This window comes from Nipponia nippon, unplaced genomic scaffold (assembly GCF_047370975.1).
Source record: "Nipponia nippon isolate SJK-2023a ecotype South Korea unplaced genomic scaffold, ASM4737097v1 scaffold_3, whole genome shotgun sequence".
In the NCBI taxonomy this organism is placed as follows: Eukaryota; Metazoa; Chordata; class Aves; order Pelecaniformes; family Threskiornithidae; genus Nipponia; species Nipponia nippon.
The window spans coordinates 47,591,566-47,612,564 of NW_028262347.1; the positions used below are offsets into that span (position 1 = coordinate 47,591,566).

At 36.6% G+C, this 20,999-nt stretch overlaps 1 protein-coding gene across 5 annotated transcripts in view; it reads right to left on the reverse strand.

The window, feature by feature from the left end:
• Positions 1-20,999, reverse strand: part of MGAT4C (MGAT4 family member C) — a 452,908-nt gene that overhangs the window by 147,229 nt on the left and 284,680 nt on the right. Inside the window, exon 1 of one of the 5 annotated variants that reach the window (XM_087766037.1) lies at positions 13,839-13,962. The exons of the other annotated variants lie outside the window; for them this stretch is intronic. The gene's annotated coding sequence lies outside the window, so the exon portion shown is untranslated. Of the gene's footprint in view, positions 1-13,838; positions 13,963-20,999 lie in introns of those variants that run through there. 5 annotated transcript variants of the gene reach the window in all.

Sequence of the window (20,999 nt, forward strand, 5' to 3'; positions counted from 1 at the left end):
TTTCCAATTGTAAGAACATTATCATGGATCATGTAAGCATGTTTTTTTAGAGCAAGTATGAATTTCACATGCAATATTTCTGAGTAAACTTCGCAGCAATGATTTATTGTCTTGAGAAACTTTCAGAAATAGATTAAAGGATTAAGCTGTGCACCAAAAATTCATGTGGAAATGGACAAGGTACAATTTTGGAAATATTACAAACAAAACTTTGTCATTCTATTTTTAAGCTACACAAAATACATTAATCATTGTTATCAATATATAACACCTCAACATATACTAACTACAAGAGAAAAACCACTCAAACCAGCATATGTTTACTAAATAATACTAAAATGAACAAAAAGAATTGCCAACAAACCAGATTAATCAGGAATATAAGTAAAGGTTATATAAGAATCTGAAGAACACGTTTTTGAAGATATTGCTCTGTTATATACTGCTACTTACTTTGAATATTTTCTCTAACAGGTTGCTCTGCAAGAAGACACGAGCTCATTCTGCTTGCAGCATTGCAAGAGAGCAGGATGAGGACCAGCTGAACCCAAAAGCCAAATGACCATGTTGGGATGGTTATGTCTTCACTGTTATGACTACTTTATGTCAGAAATTATTACCCAGTACTAAGAAAGCCACATGGCTTTTGCTTACCTTGTAGCACAGCAGGAACAGTACTGCATTGACATACGTGATTTCTCAGCCTGCGAAGACCATAATGCAACTGAAGTAAGTACTAAACTAAAAAAAAGGATCAGATGGAGCAGATCTCATTGAAGAATTTTAATGAAATTTAAAGAAATATTAAAACCTGAGCCCTAGCAGCTTAAAACATAGGACCAGGATCCACAGGTGAGTCTGTGTTATATTACATTTTTTTGTAAATGGAATATAGAGAGAATATTAGAAACTCAACCTGAATGCTCTAGATTGTAACAGTGTGAGTGCATACTATGTTTATTTAGTGCACTGAAAAACTGTACTAGCACATGAGATTAAAAAAATAGCGTCTGTAACTGCAGGTCGAATGGGATATTCAGTGGGAATTCTACCCGGATAAAACAAAAATCAACAAATGACACACAATGCACACTGGCAACTAGGTTTATAATATTCTCTGGTTTGTTTCTTTGCTTGAATCTGTGTGTGTGAATGTGTCTGACTAAAAAACAGCTCAGCATCTCATATACCACTTTCTGCCATCTGTGAACCACCTGTGGTCCACATGTTGCAAGCTGAGAAACTTAAAGACATGATCACCAGACAGGAGATAAGGAATAGGGACAAATATGACTAAGTAGGAGATAAAGTGGTAAAGCGCAGAGTCAGAAATAAAGGAGGAAAGGGCAGTATTAAAACATTGGTCAAGAAATGCAAGTGAAAAAAGAAATATGTTTAGACTAATCACGGATTAGTGGAAATCTATCAGCACAGGGGAAAAGCCCTCTTCTCACTGCAAGGCTTAGCAGGAAAAAATTGTTTTCTGCACAGAAGTGATGAAGAAACTTTCCTATAGATGTGTATCTTTTCTTTCCTAAGTCATCTCCACATGAAGTGGACACTTGTGACATCATTGTCAGCCATGAGACAGACTGAAGCTTTAGGCACACCATCTCACCAGCCAGTCTGCATGTGCTAATTGGGCAGCTGGCTCCTGCCAGACAATGTACAATGACAGAGGTTTTCCTGCCTTTCTTTCAGAGTCTCTGCCTCCTGCAATTAGTTTTCACAAAACTTGAAGTGTTCTTATCTAAATTTTTGCTTCCTCTATTAAACTAGGCAAAATGTTCAAATATTATTAGGAGGTGGGGAAGGGAGAGAGCATTTGTCGTAAAAAGCAGCCAAGTAATACTTACTCTCTTTGGAAAATAGAGGTGCTCTTTGAGGGGGAAAAAGAACTACAAATAGCTTATTTGGAGTATCTCAGATATCAATTAAATGTTTTTCACTATTCATAACTGAATACTGACTTTTGAAACGTAAGATGGTGTAAAGGTTGAAGTGTAAAGTATGTAGAGATGACAGAGGAAAATGAGATTCATGAATGAATAACTGATTAGTTTCAGAAAGGAGTATGTAAGTCGGTGCCTCTGGGCATGTTAAATTGAATTTACCTACATTTCTGCTTTACACAGTTGGAAATCCACATTAGCACAAAAATTGGCATTATATGTGTGGTATTTTCAGATGAACAAATTATTTTTGTAAACCTGAAGCTATATTGTAATGATACTTGTGATGAAATTGGAAGTCAATCATAAGATTTCATCTAATATCTCATAAATCGTATCAAATCTTGCTGCTGCCAAAGTAGACAGTACAGTGCTACAAAAATACATATCTATATTACTAAAGTTCGTCTTTATTGGACCACTTGTGATCTAGCACTGAACTGGAAAGCAACATCAACAAAACTCTTCCAAGGCTGCCTGAGTTACCTCACTAATCTTTACCAAATCAAATCAGAATGAAAAAAATAAGCAACAATAAAAACATCGTCTTTATTTTTCTTTCAGCAAGCTCTTTCAAGCAAGTTCTGTCAAGGTCTTATATTCATAATATCTCTACATTATAAAACATAGAATATTGTATTTACAGTGTGTCTTTAATGTTTAAATTGAGTTGCAGTTAAGAAAATAAAATATATTTTACCAGACATTGTCATTTTCTTTTTTATTTTTTTTTCTGCATTTTTAATAGACTACTTCTACTACAGAGTAATAAGGTTTTAGAAAATGTGAAGACAATGAAAAAAGGGTAGGTGAACTGTAAATTTAAGAAGTGCTGGTGTGAGTAATTTGCAGTCAGTCATTGTGCAAGACAAAGGTTTGGCTTACAAAGTGCTGCTCAGAGCACAAGTACTGAATGAAACAGAGGTCTGTCAAATTTCTAGGGTCTGAGTGACTGCTGATCACAAGAAGAATGTTCAGTTGTGTATCAGCGAATCTAAAATTTTGACTAAATTAGTCAATATAAAGAATACGCAGCATTTCCAGGCTGCATATGGATGTGTCCCCTGGTGAAAACTAGACATAGGAGAAGCCAGACCATGAAAGAAGCACTGGGTGCATGGGTCATGTCCCTGATCTAAATGATGAAGGAAAGAGGATCTCCTCTCACATGTTGTCGCTGATCCATCTAACCATTCTTATCAGGTCCGAATCTTTATGTCCACAAAATCAATGGGTTTTGTACAGCTTCAGGAGGCAGACCACAAAGCTCCAAGCTATGTAGCTTTGAGCCATTGCCAAGAAATTCTATCAGCCTCAAGCATTCTTCAGTCTCAAGAATTTTTATTATTTTTCTAATTTATTTGGCCAAAGCAAAAAGCAACAGGTGTTCTGAGGGATCCTCAAAAGATTAAGGATCACAGACTCACAGACTCACATTACGGTTGAGATTGGAAGGGACCCCTGGAGGTCCAACCACCCTGCTCAAGCAGGGCCGCATGAAGCTGGTTGCCTGGGACCAGGTCTAGATGGCTTTTGAATATCTCCAAGGAGGGAGATTCACAGTGCTCAGTCACCCTCACAGTAAAAAAGTGTTTCCTGATGCTCAGAGGGAACCTCCTGTGTTTCAGTTTGTGCCCATTGCCTCTTGTCCTGCCACTGGGCACCACTGAAAAGAGCCTGGCTCTGTCCTCTATGCACCTTCCTTGCAGGCATTTTTACATATTGATGAGATCCCCCCCGAGCCTTCTTCTCTTCCCAGCTCTCTCAGCTTTTCCTCATAGGAGAGATGCTCCAGTCCTTTAAGCATTCTTGTGGCCCCTCATTGGACTTTCTCCCATATGTCCATGTCCCTCTTGTACTGAGGAGCCCAGAACTGGACCCAGTACTCCAGGTGTGGCCTCACCAGTGCTGAGGATCTCCTCACGGTCCTTTCTGCTATGCTGATATTTTAGGTAAACATTGTAATCTCCATTTTGTAATCAATTTAATATCTTGCAGAAATAATTCCAATAATTTGTTAACACTGTGGAATGAGTGGAAGAGCCTTTATTTTTTTTAAAAAATTGGCATGTGTGTTTGTGATGGCTCATTAAAAGATGTCATTTTAAAACAGTATATATATATATATATATACATACAGACTATATATTTTTATATATATTTACAAGAGTATATATCTCAGAGTATATCTCCTTAATCCAACAGGCTTTCATTGATGGAGGTAGAAACACTCAATAAAATTACAGAATTGCAGAGTGGTTTGGGTTGGAAGGGACCTTTAAAGATCACCTAGTTCAAACCCCCTGCCATGGGAAGAGACATCTTTCAATAGATCAGGTTGATCAAAGCCCCATCCAGTCTCTTTCCATCTTGGTCATAAGGCCTCTTTAAGTATTGAAAGGCTGCAATCAGGTATCCCTTAAGGCTTTTCTTCTCCAGGCTAAACACCAGCTCTCTCAGCCTGTCTTCCAGGGTGTTCCAGCCCTCTGATCATTCTCATGGCCCTCCACTGGACCCACTCTAACAGGTCCATGTCTTCCTTGTTCTGGGGACCCCAGAGCTGGATGCAGTACACCAGGTGGGGTCTCACAAGAGCAGAGTAGAGGGGCAGAATCACCACCCTTGACCTGCTAATCATGTTTTTTATGCAACCCAGGATAATATTGGCTTTCTAGGCTGGAAATAGGCTGTTAGTCAATACAAAACGTGTACAGAACATAAATGAGGAGTTTAAAAAGTCAATTTGAGCTCTACAATTCTCAAGAATCTGATATTCTAAACTGACAAAATTTGGCCACAAGAGTGTAGGGCCACAGATACTCAGGAAATGCGTGCACTGACATCAGCCAGAGCAGCATGAGTCAGAGGGCAAAAGTGGTTTCGTATTGCGGACACAGGATGTTACCTTTCATAGTCTATAACTTTAAAAAAGGTGAAGTCAGGTGAAGCAAAAGGAAAGTTATGTTTTCCCTCATACACCAGGCACCAATTTGTTTGTACCCAAAAACCTGACTACAGAGAAATATGATCACTTTAGAAAGCATTCCCATTAGTATATCCCCAGCCAATTTCTCTTTCTGAAGAGATAAATATCTTTTAGGACATCTTTGCATTTAGCTAGGACTTACAGGCTTTTCTCTGACAACAGTCGGTTAAGGAAATGTATGAGAACTAATGGTCTTTCCTGTATGCCAAAGGCTTGTCCCTGTCCCAGTTTGCAGAAGATTAGTGTAATCACAAATCTTTACCAGGGGAAAGACACCACACCAAGTATCTTCAGACTGTCTTCATTTACTCTGTCCTTCATAGAATAACTTTATTCATTGATTTTAGGATCTAAGGAGTAGTAAAGTGGACATACAGTCAAGGAAGACAGAATAGTGTAGGAGAACTTGATGCCAAATATACTATTAAAAACATCTTTTTGTGATTTAAGTAAAGACTTTAAAAGTGGCATCAAAGCATTAAAAGAATGAGGAGGATTAATATGTTCTCTGAGTAACATTTCTCATAGTGCATAAGGTCAAGATCAGACTGCTTATTTTAGAGAGTAAGTTTAAGTATTAGACCACATAAAATACAAGTGATTAGCGAGCAATGATGATTACCTATGTTAGATGCCATGTCTGTATCAGTTAAGTGTCTCTGAGCGACTGTCAAGGAATTTTATATGCTGAGCACAGACCCACATCAGGCTGTCTACAAACAGCACCGTCTCTACCTGTGGGGCAGATACAGCCTGTGCTTTGTGTCACTGTCCTAGTTCCCAGTCATCCAGATCAGGATAGCTATTGGAGTGCACAGTGGCACCTGGTCTTTCTTTCAGAGGGGAACAGGGGACGCAGAGGCCTGGGGTTCTCATCCCAAAGTGAAAAGAGAACATGGTCATGACGCACACACAAAGCCTATGGTGTGCACCAGGGAATGCATCTGCTCTGCGGTACGTTCTTTCAAACATAATTGCCCCTTCCCCCTGTAGCCAACTCTCTGAATTCTCTGTATATTTTGTATTAAACAGTCACTGAATAAAATTCAAAAATAATCCAGCATTTGTCATTCATCAGAGTACTACAAAGCTACAATGCTACTTGATTTCCTATGTAGCCAGTATGCCTATATTCCTGTATCCCTGTGGTTGCACAGTGTCCCAGATTCAACTGGCTGGGTGGGAAGAGCCCTGTCTCCCCCTGTGTCTGCTGGTCAGTGTTAGCGATATGATCCTATAAAGACAACAACATAGGTTTCAACCCCTTCAAACGAAGGATTGCCTAGAACCCAAATGTTTAATATACAATTTAATTTCAAGATTCCTGTCATCTTGTTTAATACAGGAATGGAGCTGCTTAAAAGCTTTTACCTCAAATGCAGTATGGTCTCTGGAACATACTGTAGAGCATAGTATATCTGACAAAAAAAAAAAAAAAAAAAAAAAGGATCAATCCTGTCTTGGAAATGGAATGCTTAATTAAAAGCCATGTGAAAAGTAGGCTTGCTAATGCAACCAAATAACTGAAAATGAGTAAGGCTGTCCTGAAAGAAAGTGTGATTCTAGTGCAAACACAGAGATTTTTAGTCTCTGGGTGCATCTGGAGGCATGGAGCAGGTGGGACCTAGTCAACTATCTCCTATTATCTGTATGATTAAGTATGGTTATCCATATCAATGATATTATAATTGTCTGTCACAGTCCTTTGTGATTCTTGAATTTCTGAAACTCCTAGCAAAGTCAGTCTAACCATTTCTTTTAGTGTAGCTCTCCTGGAACTCTGAGAGCCTACTGCAGCACCAATGTGAAACATTGCAAGGCCCAGGAGGGAATTCACTGCAAACGTGCAACAAACTGATACCTCCTCTCTCTGTCACAGGAGGGAAGTTAACAAGCCCACAGAGGATTTGGGTCTGCTTACTCTCTTGTCTACTTCTCATTTAGAAGCAACCTAAAGGTCTCTCACAGAGACCAGGGAGAAACAATTACCCAACTGGGAATGAAACATTTACCTTTTAGAAATTTTTGGTTAAACCAAACAAAGAATTTAATCTGTTTAGAGAACTACAGCCTTCAGAATTTTCACCTGTTCTGGAAAGACTTCAATGAATTACTATTTCTTCTGAGTACCCATAGAAAATTATTTGGTAGAGAGGATACTTCAATGTCTTACTAAATCGTATCATGTAAGGTAAATTAGTACATAGGAAAAACTAACTGTAAAATTTCATAAGATATATCAGAGCTATAATTGCAAATTAAATGCTTAATGTGTTTCTGGAAATATTTTACAGACTGTGTCCTCATAACACAGTGTCCGTGAAACATATCACCTCTGTGCTTCATTCTATACTGCTGTTCTAAAAACTGCAGATTCCCAGCTCCTTCCCAGCACCCCCATGAAAGGGGACAGATCCATTCTCCAGTGATATCCTCAGCTGATGAAAGTTCTCAGAGCTCTAGTGATACAGTTCTAGTGTCCATACATTTAAACACAATCCCACTGGTTGTTTTCTTGAGAAAATAGGCTTGCTCTTCATCCCCACCTAATAACTTCTGAATGTAGTAGTAGACACCAAAGTTGGGCAACTTGGGGACAATTCTCTAGTGCCAATTAGAGCAGAACAGAATAACCCACCCCTTACTCCCTGTAGTATGTGTTGGAGGAAGCTGAAAGGAGAGGCAGTGAGAAAACACAGCTCTCTGGTATGCTAGTGAAGGTACTTCTTTCTAACCAGTTGGCACAAGCCAGTACTTGTTAGTCCTGCAGGGAAAAGATTGGCTTAATTTTACAAGCATATGGAGAGATAACAAGAAATCTTAGTATAAATCACTGAAAAAGATAATTAATTAAGGGACATAAACCCATAGGAAATCAAGCACTGTTTCCAGGGATCGTTAATATACGTAGCTGTTGCTGTTGTTTTTTTCCCCCCACGGTTCTGTGAGAATTATAAGATGAAATAATGAAGCAAGATGCTATAATTTCTACTGTTCTTTACACATTGGTTACAGCAGCAATCACGAGGACAGGGGCATTAAATAGACTTCTTGATAATTTGGGGGATATTGGGCATGGTAAGATTCAGATATGCTTTCAGAGAGGGAGAAAAATCAGGGAATCTTCTAAGTAGTCTAATGTTATTAACTTGAGAAGAATTTTTCCCAAATATTGTTTTTCAAATTACATAATCTTTTTTAGGTTCAAAAATTAGAACAAACAAGATACTACTGGGTTTGGAAGCAAAATGAGGACTTTGAAGTAAACCATTCCTTCTCGGGACTGAGGCAGTGTTTCCAAAATATTTTGATAAAAATTGAAAATTGCATTTTGCTAATATAGTAACACATGGTAACTTGAATTCCATTGTTTAAAACTGATGTACAGCTGTTTCCTTTTTGGTTCAACTTTACTTCCTTGAGATGTGACTAAGCCTCCTTTTGTTTTGCCATGTGACTGCAATTGACTTTCTAGAAACCAGATAAAAAAATTTTGCCCCCTTTTCTCAGGAAGAATATTGGTAAAAAAATCCACAGACATAAAAAAAGAAAATCAAACCCATTAAAATCTTTCACCAGTGAAAGTCATGACCTCTTTGTGCTGTTATTTTCTGTCTAGTTACTGATATGTAGGATCCAGATGTCTGTTCTGCCTTTACAACTGAAAACAAGGGTAACTGAGAGAATGACTTCAACACACCCCTTGTCAGTGCTACAGACCATTAGCAATACTATAAATAGCATGATCAAATCCCAGATTGCAGATTCAGTCATAAAAGTGTCTACATTTCATGCTGATTCAGGAGGGCAGCAGCATTAACTGCAGCCATCAAGGAACGTGACACCTCCACAGTATTTTCTACAGCTCACTGGTTTGGTGACAGGACGATTGTTAAAAATTAATGGGGACCATCTGATGTGGATAAGTACAACTTGGCAACTATGAAAGCCATACTTCCCATTTGCAAGTGATAATGTAATATTATTCTATAATAGATTGTAATAGACTATTTAGATTATGTTTCATTCAGGAAGTAGTAAGTCTTCTTACTCTTTGAAAATCTGACCACAATATTTTATTTAATCGTTAAATTTATAAGCCAGGGAATAGAGGAAGAGAAGTATTTTCACATTATTTTCTAGCTTTTCTCTGTTGAAAGTACACTTCCGCCTTCTGTTTATCCCTTATAATCATTCACTTCTCAATTAGGTAACACTCCAAGAACGTCAAGATCCTAAAATCCAAAATTTATGAAGAGATTGATTCTGATAGTTAGTAAGAAAAACATCAATACGTTGTACCCAGCAATTTCAAGCTTCATGTCTGCATTTATAAGGAATAGCACAACTTTGATACATTCTTACTGTCTTATGTGTCTGTATTTTTAAACTGCAACAAACTATTTCAACCAAAATCATGGGCCTGATGAAGGATTTGCTGGATTAAATCCTCTGGGCTGTTTTATGCAAAGGGGCAGAGTAAACTATCATACTACTCAGAAGATTGCTTAGGAACTCCTGCATAGAAGCTGATCCAAAAGGATGGACTGACAACTGGAAGGATAGGCTGACAGCCCAATGCCCCTGTTTAAAAATTCCTGTTTACCATCATGGACACTGACCATTTGTTCTGAAATTATAGATACTAGACACCTGATGCTGTTGACAAAGAATGAGACTAGACAAGTGACATTTCTTTGTCCATGCTCGATACTTTGAATGTCTGAGGAGTCCCTAATGTTAGTGCAGGGGATTGAAGACTGGCAGAAGAAACAATGTGTATGCTATCTCTGTCTTTTAGGAAGAAAAAATCCAATCAAATTTAGTCAAGTTGTAATACTTTGAAAATAAGCAGCATATATGAGCAATAGCTAGAGTCTCCAATGATTCTGAAAGCAGGTAAACAAATAGTCAGGGATAGGAATAAGAGGAGTTTTAAGCATGGGAGATAATGCTTGAATGAATGTAAAAGATGGAGCATGCTTCCCTCTATAGCCAGCCATGGATCTATGTTTTGCAAACCTTTACATTTCCCGACTGCCAGCAAATACTTGTGGAACCTCAAAGTCTTGGGCCAAGTGCTCTGGTCAACACCCCTGCCACTGCAGAAATGAAGTCCAGAGTCCATTTATTGCAGAAAGAAGTAACTGTGACTCCAACATGCAGCAAATAATGCGTATAATTGTTTGTTTATTTATTATTTATGTTTCTGGTGGGAACCTTCCTGACTGAAATTAGCTAAAATTAATATCACCCTCACTAAACCACATAGGATTGACTCTATGCACTCACAGTGTCACACTCCTATGTGGAAATATACAATTACGGAAACAAAAAGCACCATGCTATATGTAGGCAAAAGATCTAAACTGAGGTTGCAAAACTACCTTAAAAATCTGAGTTGTAAGTCCTTGACCATGATCTTCTTTTAGTACAATCTTTATCATGTATCAGGGCATCCATTGGACTTCATTTAAGACTCAAAACAAAACAGAAAACAAAACAGAAAACAAAAAAGTTGTCAGTGTCTGTACTGTGTGACAGATGTGTGATCTACATTTCTGGTCCTCTAATCATCCAGACAGGTCTCCTATTGGAGGACATCCAAGGTGTGCTCTCCATGTGTACGTCTGGATTTCTTTCCAAAGGAAAACAATGACTTGGAGGGATGGATACAGAGCTGCATCTCATCTCCCACACTAAAAATACTCTTTGTAATCTCTTTCATTTTGACTTTACTAACAGAGAAATTTAAAAAAAAAAAAAAAAAAAATCTCCTCATAATTATATAGGTAAAAAGGATTTTTTTTTGGCTCAGGTAATGGAATATAAGGAAAGAAAAGATAAGGGGAACAGAATAAACTCTCAAGTCTCCTTCTCTGGCACCCTTACACATAAAGAACCTCAGTGATGGACAAGGAGGATGGTTGCAGCACAAGACTTTGTGGCTGTTTTTATAATTTGGAAGTTCCTAGAAAAGCCTCCTTGTAATCTATCCTAGATAAACCAAAACCCTGACCCTTGGACCAAAGCTTGGAGTATGAAGGAACTCCTCTGTCTTCTGTACTTATTGTAAACTGGATACAGAAGAAAATGTGCTGTCACAATCCTCCTTTAATTTGTATTTTCTAGGGATAATTTTCCTTTGCCAGTTAGAGAGGAAGAATTACTTTTAGTTCATGTTTTTACTACTGATGATATAGATACTTTTTTCAGCAATCAATGTAATTACCGTATTTCTGCTTAGCTGACACCTTTATTTTCTTTAAGAAATATTAAAAGCATTGAATTTTTATCAGAAAAAAATCCCATTTTGTCACTTCGCTCATAATCATCTGACAAGAGAAGTGAGTATCTTGTGTAGGAGGAATGACTCAAATCTTCATTGTAGGGGTTTTTACCTGATGTCATTGTGAAAATGTATGAGTTGACTCATTCATAGAAAATCAGACAAACAAAATGACCTGTTCTTACAATCAAGCAACCTAATTCTAATTCTTCATTTAATACAGTGGGCCATTGATGGAATATGCACTTCACTGAGTATGCTCTGTGGACATAAACTGTCATTCAAGCACAGGACAAGAAGGACTCTTTCCCAGACCAGTGGTCAATCTGTTATGTAGTCGCTGTGCTAGCATTATCGTCATAGTTATCTTTATTATTTTAAAGAAAAAACAGAGGTTGAAACACTATTTTTATCCAAGAAATATGGTTTTCTTCAATTTTTTAAGCTAAACTTAGTTTCTGATTGAAAGTAAGCAAAAAACCCACCCATATTTTTCCCGTAAGATGGTCCTCCAGAAATTATTTCTCTTCCTTTCAAAAGATTAAACTAAAGTCTCATTTCCCATAATCCAAACAGATAACAATCAATTTCTTATCATAACACTAAGTTTCCTTGGCTTGCCTAGGTCCATGATTACTATCTAATAAAGCAATGTACATTAGTACTTAAAAGGACTCATATATTAAAAACAGTCTTTCAATGCTTTGCATCAGAACATTGTGAGTGTGTAGCAAATCAGCATTAATTCTATGTTACAGCCATCATCCTGTATTTCAGCAGAAATAACGGTTAATTTGTTTACATGTGAATTTTGGCTAAACTGAGTAGAAACAGAAATATTGTGAGATCTGACACGAAGCCTAGTAATGAAGCACTGATAAATGACATGGACCTACGCAATGTGTAGATATGTAAAACTGAGGGAGAGGTTCAAATACTTTTACCTTTTAATTTTTAAAAATATCATAATTTAAAGGCATAGCTGCAAGGCTGGCATAAGATAATTTTTAGTTAAGTTTGATAATGATCTAAGCAAGAAGGGTAAAGTACTAAAATGTCTAATACTCCTCACCCTTATAGGCCATGGTCATCTCACCTTTGAACTGGAATATCTGCCTTTAGCTAGCAAAAACGCAACAAACCATAATGAAGGTTTCACCTTAACAAAAACATGTTGTTCTAACCCCATTCATGTTATAGATATGGCATTTAATAGAAGCTTGGGATTGTTTGGGCACATTATTATCCAGAGCTGAATTAACAATGGTAAATACCAGGAGCTGCATAGACAGGACTGGACTAGTAAAAAGTACAAAAGTATAATACAACTGAGAAACCCTCTGTCTTAAGTGGTGTTTGAGCTGAAAATAACTATTGTCCTTCTGATAGTGATTAGAGCAGACCTAGTCATAGATATATTGAATGACAATATATCTCAATTTTACAAGCACTCGTAATACTCACTGCATATGTCATTATTTAAAACTTTGTACTATGTAATCATGGATTACTGAATTAAATGTAGAGTTCTTAAGTGGCCTAGGTATTTAGTGAATTCTAATCACTACAAAATAAATGCCATCAAGCTTTTAAATTAACTGGAGCCTGCTATTTATTATTTCCTATTAGGTACACTACTTGACTAGTTAAACTGGTTATTGGATTCTTCATACAGTAGTCCCTGATCTCCTTCAGTCAATTAAATCCTTTATTGCATCTGATTTGTCAATGTCAGTGTCACTTCTAATCTCTCAAATCCATGTAGGTTCAGAAGCTTTAAATGTACTTATTCTGTTGCAAAATTTGGAAGTTACGCAGACAGAATCCTTCCCCTCTCCCTCCTCCCTCTCTGCAAACCACAAAACTGCTAACATTGTAAAAGATATAAACACTTCTTCTTCAGCCTCTATGTATACACTCATACATATAGCTACAGAATGAGACAATTTTTAATATGAGCTTCAGAATGTAAAGGGGAAAAAACAAACAAAAAACCTATGTTGGATGGTTTGCTACCAGCATATTGTACATTGAACACTTTTCATCTTTGACTCAGTTTCTTATCACTTTAAATTGTAGAAATTAGCAGAACAAAGTAACTATAACTAATTCCAGCACTGAAAACTTGAACATCTTGGTATTAATCTTCACGGTTTTTGACTTTTATCTGCAAAAGTATTCCAGAACGTTTTTTAAAGTTGGTACAACATTAAATTCCCATTTCTTAAATCTCCCTATTTCTTTGTTCATCAGAAAAAGCTAGATTTCAAAGGAAAAATACAGGTGCTAAAGGAAAAGAAAGGAAAAATACAAGTATTAAGTTATTGTTCTGTGCAATGGTCTTGTCAGCCTAATAACTCTTTAGTTCACCTGAGGAACAGCATAAACATGCAGGCTATTTATTTCCATATTGTAAAGTAGAGTTTGCCAGACACAGACTTGTTTTTCCTTTAAAACATTCCCTTTCTAAAGGATCTTCTTTTTGCCAGTAAAAGCTACTCTTTACATATTATAGCCGTACAAGCCTCTGAACTATGAAAGCAATTCCCCTCACAGGTTAGGCTCATCACCTTTATTCGGAAAGAGAAGATAAACCAGACCAGACTCTTACCAGACACAGGGAAAACAATTGCTTCAGCTCGATCCAGCAGTGCTGTGTGCGAGCAGGCAGCGTGAGCGATCCTTGGGCCTCACACAAAAGCGAGATAATTGGCTCTCAGGGAAGAGCTGTGAACATCCATCACGGCGGCACTGGTGCGGCGGCTGGGAGCTGCCCCGGCCGGGCTGGGTGCTCCCGTGCAGGATGATGTCAGACCCATCAACCGGGCGTACTCTCATTGGCTTCCCTCACCTGGAATCATACCTTAACCCTAAACTGCCAGCCACGAATTGAAATGTGTCTCTCTAATCATGGCATAGACACACAGTTGGGGTCTTTTTTTCCCCCCTTTCTTTTTTTTTTTTTCACCTTTCTTTTTTTCCCCTTCTTCCCACCGCCCCCCCCCTTCTTTTTTTCTTCTTGGGGAAAATGAGACTGTACAAGACGATCCTGCTTTGGGGACCAGGAGTGGCAGGTGCTTGTTGCTTAGCCATTGAATGTAGCAATTAAAAAAACTCTAAAAACTAATTTGCCTAAATTATTAAACAAGACTCTCAGGTAACTGCATTTTCATAATCTGTTTAGTAAATGACAGTAATCACCAAAATATTGTACAGAAGAGGTATTAAGGGAAAGGTTAATGCATGCAGCACCTGGAGAACTCGCTTTTTAAATGATTTTGCATCGCCTCCTCTCAAGCCATGAGATTAATAAAGGTACACACAGGAAAAAGGGTGTAAATTCAAGAATGTTGCACTGTTGCAATGTCAGGTTGATTATTGTGTCTTTTTAAGTATTTAAAACTAACAGCAAAAGTAAAGAGATGCACCAGTATACATGCACACTTATTCTTCGAATGCTAAGTCGCAGCCCAGACATTCTGTAGTAAATTAGGCATGAAACACACTGCCAAATGTATGATGTCCTAAATATAGTGACACTAAGTATTTTGCTGTATTACAGGCAATAACATAAATCATGTGAACTTTTAAATGAGTGCAAATCAGTGATTAAAGAATTGCTTTTTCCATAAATGAGTATTTTGATCTCTCACATTTCAGTGATAAAAAGTCCTATTGCTCTATGGAAAAATGCAAAAAATCTTATCTAGCACATGTTGTATTTGTGTCTTTTGTTCTACACCAACTTTTTTTTTCATCTATGGAAATTAATTTTTTCTTTCAGTAGATAGGAACCTGATTCAGTATTTATTTACAGTAAATTATATACTACCCTAGTTTATTTATGGTCTGCTATCCCTCATGACAAAAAAAGGTATTCTTTTTAAAAATTGTCTTACTCAGTTTGTTCTCTGGGGGAAAAAGCAAAACCAAAGAACCAACCACAGCAAGCCAAACAAACAGGAAAAATGAAATATAATCAGACACGGTTTAGCTTAATATATAAGACGTGAAACACAAGATTTCTAGAATAAACTTGATAAACAGCTCTGCCATTTCCTTGTGGTTCTTTCATAAAGTTATAGAGACTCAGGAGATTAAATTTTGGGGACTTAATAAACAGCAGTTCTGTGTGGGGATCTGGAGGCTAACCTATTAGTCAAAACACACTTTAGGCCAAAATGAAAGCCTCTCTTCATTTATTTCTGCTGAGAAAACATGGGAGTTCAGATGGAAATGTTTATAAAGAAAGATTCATTGCCATGCAAAGTGACAAAACTGAATTACAGATCAGAAAAGATGAATTTGGACAATGGGAATGTCAGCTTTGCTTTTGTATGCTTAATGATAAAGGTAAGGCATAGTAATTATTAAGAAGATATGAGTCATGAGTAAAAGAATTATTGATAAGATATGCTTAGATGTATCATAACAAGTATCATAACAATTCAAGTTATATTCTCCTGAAAATTTAGTGCTATAGTCTAGACTAAACAGACATATTGTTGACAAAATTTGATTACGTGGGTTGGTTTGTCCTGAAAAATACACTGATTTCCCATATCTAGTTAATCTTACCATGATGAATTAAAGTTCTATACATTTTTTATTCTTACATAGACTACACTTTCTTCCTTAACAGAGCATATCACTCACAAATGACCTGCTAGATAGTCTTTAATGGTAGAGTGCCATAGTCTTACAAAGTCTTCAGCATTCATAAAGTGTGTTATCTACAGTGATAATACAGAGCTTATGCTTTATGAACTAAGCAGTAACTTATATTACTAGAAAATTTACTTAGAATGGGTAGCACAAATGCTAGTTTGGAATTTTACTGGAGAATACTTCTTAGTAAATGGCCCGTAAATTTTGACATGTTTTCTTTAGAAAAAAAAAGTCTTGTTTCTGCAGTAAAATATGATAAATGCATGTTTTGAAATTGAATGACTGAGTTATGAATATTAGTGATAAATTATCCATTTGTACATGCTCTTTGTTTGAAGAGCAAAAATTATCTATCAATCACCAGTGTCTTTAAAAACACAGGTAGCTTTGGAGATTCAGGCTGAGCAAAGTAACAGCTGTAGATAACAGAGCAGTTCCGTGATCCTGATCAAGACACACAACATTTTTCACACTTCAGCATGCTGTCACACACAGGTTATAACCAGTTTGAACTTAGCACTATTTATATTAAAAATAGAAAAAAATATGGTAGGATTTAAATCATACCTTTTACATATGCAGTAGTAGCAAGCCAATTCAACAGAAAAAAGTCATAAGGCCATTTCTTTAAATGAAAAATCATTTAAATAAAATAAACGTATAGAATAGGTTACAAGAGCTCAAAGAAGGGTGTGCGTGACTGTGTGTGAAATCCAGGAACACACAATTCGTATATTCTTATCATTGTGCCATGAGTTGTTTATCTGAAGAGACTAGCTTGTTAACTCTCACGCCTGGCACAGACAATGGGGGTACTGTTGCTGGTGATATTTTTTGGCATCATAGTTTCAAATACAAATCACATGGAAAAGGAAAGAAGTAAAGAACAGAAGAATGAAAGAGAAGTGACGGATGATTTTCAGTAGCTAACTGTATCATTTCTTTCTATAACATAATATTAATAGATATACAAATAATGCTGAAGAATCTAACAAGAGTGGATATCTTAGTTCTCAAGCAAAATGAAACTCAGGTATATTAGTATATATTTCCCATGAGCTGAAATCATTACTGCATTTAATTGCTTGACAATTATTTCTGTCACATCAATTTAATGGTTAAACCAATTATTTATATTACAAAACATAGCTCTGCACCAGACACTAATTGAAAAACACAAGCAGTTCTTCAGTGTTGCTTAACCTATACATTATTAATATTGGAAGGGCTAGGTCTAAAGATTTTGGGGGAAATTAGAACTCAGTCAGGTGATAAGAGGTTTTAGAGATTGAATGTGCGAGCTCAAAACTTCAGCTCTCATAATCCTGTATATGAGCTGAATGCCAAGTCAGGTAGAGCTGTTAACTATTATAAACATTTTTTTCTTCTTCATTCTTTCAACATGAGCCACCTGCTCTTAGGACGTTTTTATCCACAAGATGGCAGCTCTCTTTTCATGGTCACTACTTGCAATTTTCAACCTGAAATTCATAACATGGTCATTTTTTTCATTTTAGAGCAGATATGCTTTTCTACCTCATGAAGAATTAAAAAAAAAAAAATCCCCAAACAATCCCAATAGTTAAGCATTAATTAACGACTATGTTGAGGTAAAATTTGCCAAATTTTTGCTGAAGTGTTGGCAGATCATAAGAAGAATTTTTAACTGCACAAAAACTTTATTTTTAAAGTTTCAAAAGAAATCTCCATTCAGATCCATATGTTTCCCATGCTTCAATTTCTAGACCATCAAACCTAGCATAACCTTTAACAGATTCAATTTAAAGAGTATAAAAAGTTCTACTGACAGTAAAGGAAATGCTTATATGCCTAAAGGTAAACTTAGGTTAATAGGTTTCCTCTATAGATAATTGGATCTTTTATTTTGTTTAACACCTAAACTCACCAAGAATGCTCATTTATGTTACTAAAATCTAATAGACATCTTTATTTCTAAGGTAAAAAATGCTGAGATGTTTAAATGTAGGGATCAACCACATATAATGAAGAACTGTTTGTGCCTTGTAAAATTAATAAAGTACAAAGAAACCTAAGTAACAGGCTCTAGCTCTTTTCAAGGGGATCATTTGCAGATGAAATGATTAGCAAGAGTCTTAATTTCAGATTTGGGCCAAAGGTATCTAAAATGTGAAAGCATTTTCTTTGTCAATGAAACCTAGTACATTAAAATAAAGCTTTAATAAAATAATGCATAATTTAACATGGAAATAAGTTGCCCATGGGATGGCAATTTCAAAGGCAATTATTTGGCCCAGGGTAACTGTCTGTATGCATCTTTGATACCACTTCTGAAGTGGAATCTTTGATCCCTCAGAGACAGGTAAGCAACTCTGAGTTACCTAAAATTTACCACTGACCAAGACCCTTCACACACATCATTATAAATCAGTGGACGAGAGCTTGTAGACTGTAGTAAATGAAAAATAGATTGATGTGACTTAAATCTTCATGAAAAAGAGATAAACTGTTTCTTAAGTATTGTGGGCAGGAGTGCATATGTGAATGGTTATAATGGATCAGCTAATGGGCAGTAACTTGTTAGCATGTCAGCAAGGCAGTGATTCACGGCTTAGGGGCGCATACCTGCTCTCACAACATTTTACGTAATGAAAAGCAGAAGTTGGGGATGTGAAATTCCAGAGGACAAGAGTATGGTTGGTAACCTAGGTCACATGAGCATTGACTAAGTTGAGATCTGCAGCAGAAGAGAAGCAGATAAAAAGGGTCTAAAGAAAAAAGCTGATATGATAGAACAGTAAGGATAATCTGAGGTAGTTTGACTTCTGTGAAGATAGGGCAAGTTGCCCAATGCATGACATGAGCCTGAATTCAGTCAGTTATCTCAGAGCAGATGATTCACTACAAATTGCAATCCCACAGTGACTTGTTCATATAGCCACACTGTAACAGCACACCACTGGTCTTGTTGGAGAATTGTCATAACAGAAGTGCTGGTCTTTCATCAGAGAATGTCAAAATACATTAATGTCATGAAGCTACATTTCCATTCCATGAACTAAGCTGTGAAAACTGTGTCAGGAGAAAAGGGTTTCAAGTTTTCTCTATGTGTGTGTGGGGGGGGAGGGTTCTATGTCAGGGTTTCCTAACCTATAAGTTGACTGTTGTATTCCAGTCTACCATGTGAGGGTCTATTTTAATATACTTTTTTTAAAAATAGGCAATTTTATATGGATTAGAATGCTGCAGTAAAGCCACCTGGACTGAGAATTTGCAACATTTGCAATAAAAAATACATATGAAGATTAACTTTTTTGCAACACTGAAGATAAGTTTTTTCAGATAAAGTTTAAAATTAAGATAAACTTTTCAAAAAAGTCTACATAGTTTAGGAGGCTAAATCACTTTTTCACAAGTTACTTCAGCTCTAAGTTGCGCATATCTAAGACTTAGCTTTCGTACTACCTAAGTTCAGAGATTGCTGAGCTAGCTGTGAATGCACCACAATCTTCTTACAGGAAAGGGTGGAACCATGAAGGTGTATTCATTGGGCTTCAGACCTACCACAGAGAGCAAGCAGACTGCCTGTTCTGTATGCTCAGTTAAGAGCAATGCCAGGTTTGATCAAAACAGACCCTGTTTGAACTGCTGTTGCAAATCAGGAACAGTGTCAGCTGACTGACCTTCATTTGAGCATGACATAGACATCATCTGGAAAGGTTAAAAAAGAAGATGAAGACAACGGAAATACGGAAATAACTTCCACTTCTCCGATGACCATGTTACTGCTTTAGCTAAAAAGTTCTGCTCACAAGCATCTCCATTTTGAATGGCTACAATTTTTCAATAACTGGAACCTTCAAATAATCATTTTACAGGTTCTGATTTCAGAGCTGGATGATATTCATACACAAGCTCTGAAGAACTTCCATTATTGGATCTCAGGGAAAAAATTTCTAATACAAAAATGATAAGAACATAGTCACACAAAGTTTCTGCATAAAACAGGTAACAAACATTTTTTTTATACTTTTGCAAATCATCCCTTTAGCACCTAGCTTCCATAATTGCTTTGGAAGTTCTTTATTTATTAGTCAATTGTGTTTTGACTAATAAATGACTTCTTTATTGACTCCTATATAAGCCATTTAAAGTTTAAAAGTTAAAATGCAATTCGGTAAATACAAATATACGAGAAAAGTCTCATAATCACTTCACACACAGGAGTCAAAACATATCCTAAATTAAAAAATATGAACTTCACAGCTTTTTTTTCTAATTTCTATTTTGATAATGCTACCTCTGTGCATAAGCTTTAGCCCAAACAGTAAGATCAAAAGCACTGCTGGAAGCTGATTGCTGTGTTATATAGTTTGACCAAAGTAAGGATCATAGGGGTAAAAGAATGAGTAGGACTACCTGAAAATAGTTTTTTCAATACTAAATGCTCATTTCAACATCTTGACCTTACGATAGTTGACCATCCTAGAGCAACATTTTCAGACACTACTGCAGTGAAGAGAGCTCCAGAAACATTCAAATCAGTAAGCAAAAGACAATTTTTGCAGGTCCAAGTCTGAAATATTGGTCTTTGAAAACACCTCTCATGATCACCACAAAATATGATACAAGCATCCTTCTCTTTAACTCAAGTTTTCCATAGTTAGGTGTGCCAGGTGCAAATTTACAGGGGATGCTAAAGGTGCTGGATATCAATGCCAGCTTGTGAAGGACATACATTACATGTCAAAAGTACCACACGACGTATTAGTGGCCACACAGCTGTGCAACCCTTCCTCATTCACACAGGGATTAAACGTGTTTCTGTCATCCTAAGAAGACAACTTTTTTAGCAGTTCCGTTGAAAGTTCATAAAAGAGGAAATTATTCAGAATAAATATGTCAGTGTTTGATGTTTTATCAGGACATTTTGAGCCAGTATAAAATGAAGAGCTTGTTTCTGCAGCTAGCATGACAGTGTACAAAACCATGTCACACTAAAAAGGCAGAGGTGACTTATTAAAAAGCCAGTGCTGACTGCCCAAACAACCTTTCTGATGTGTTAAATGTTAAGCTAAATTTGAATTGACAAATAGCTACATTTATGTTATTTATACACATCAGA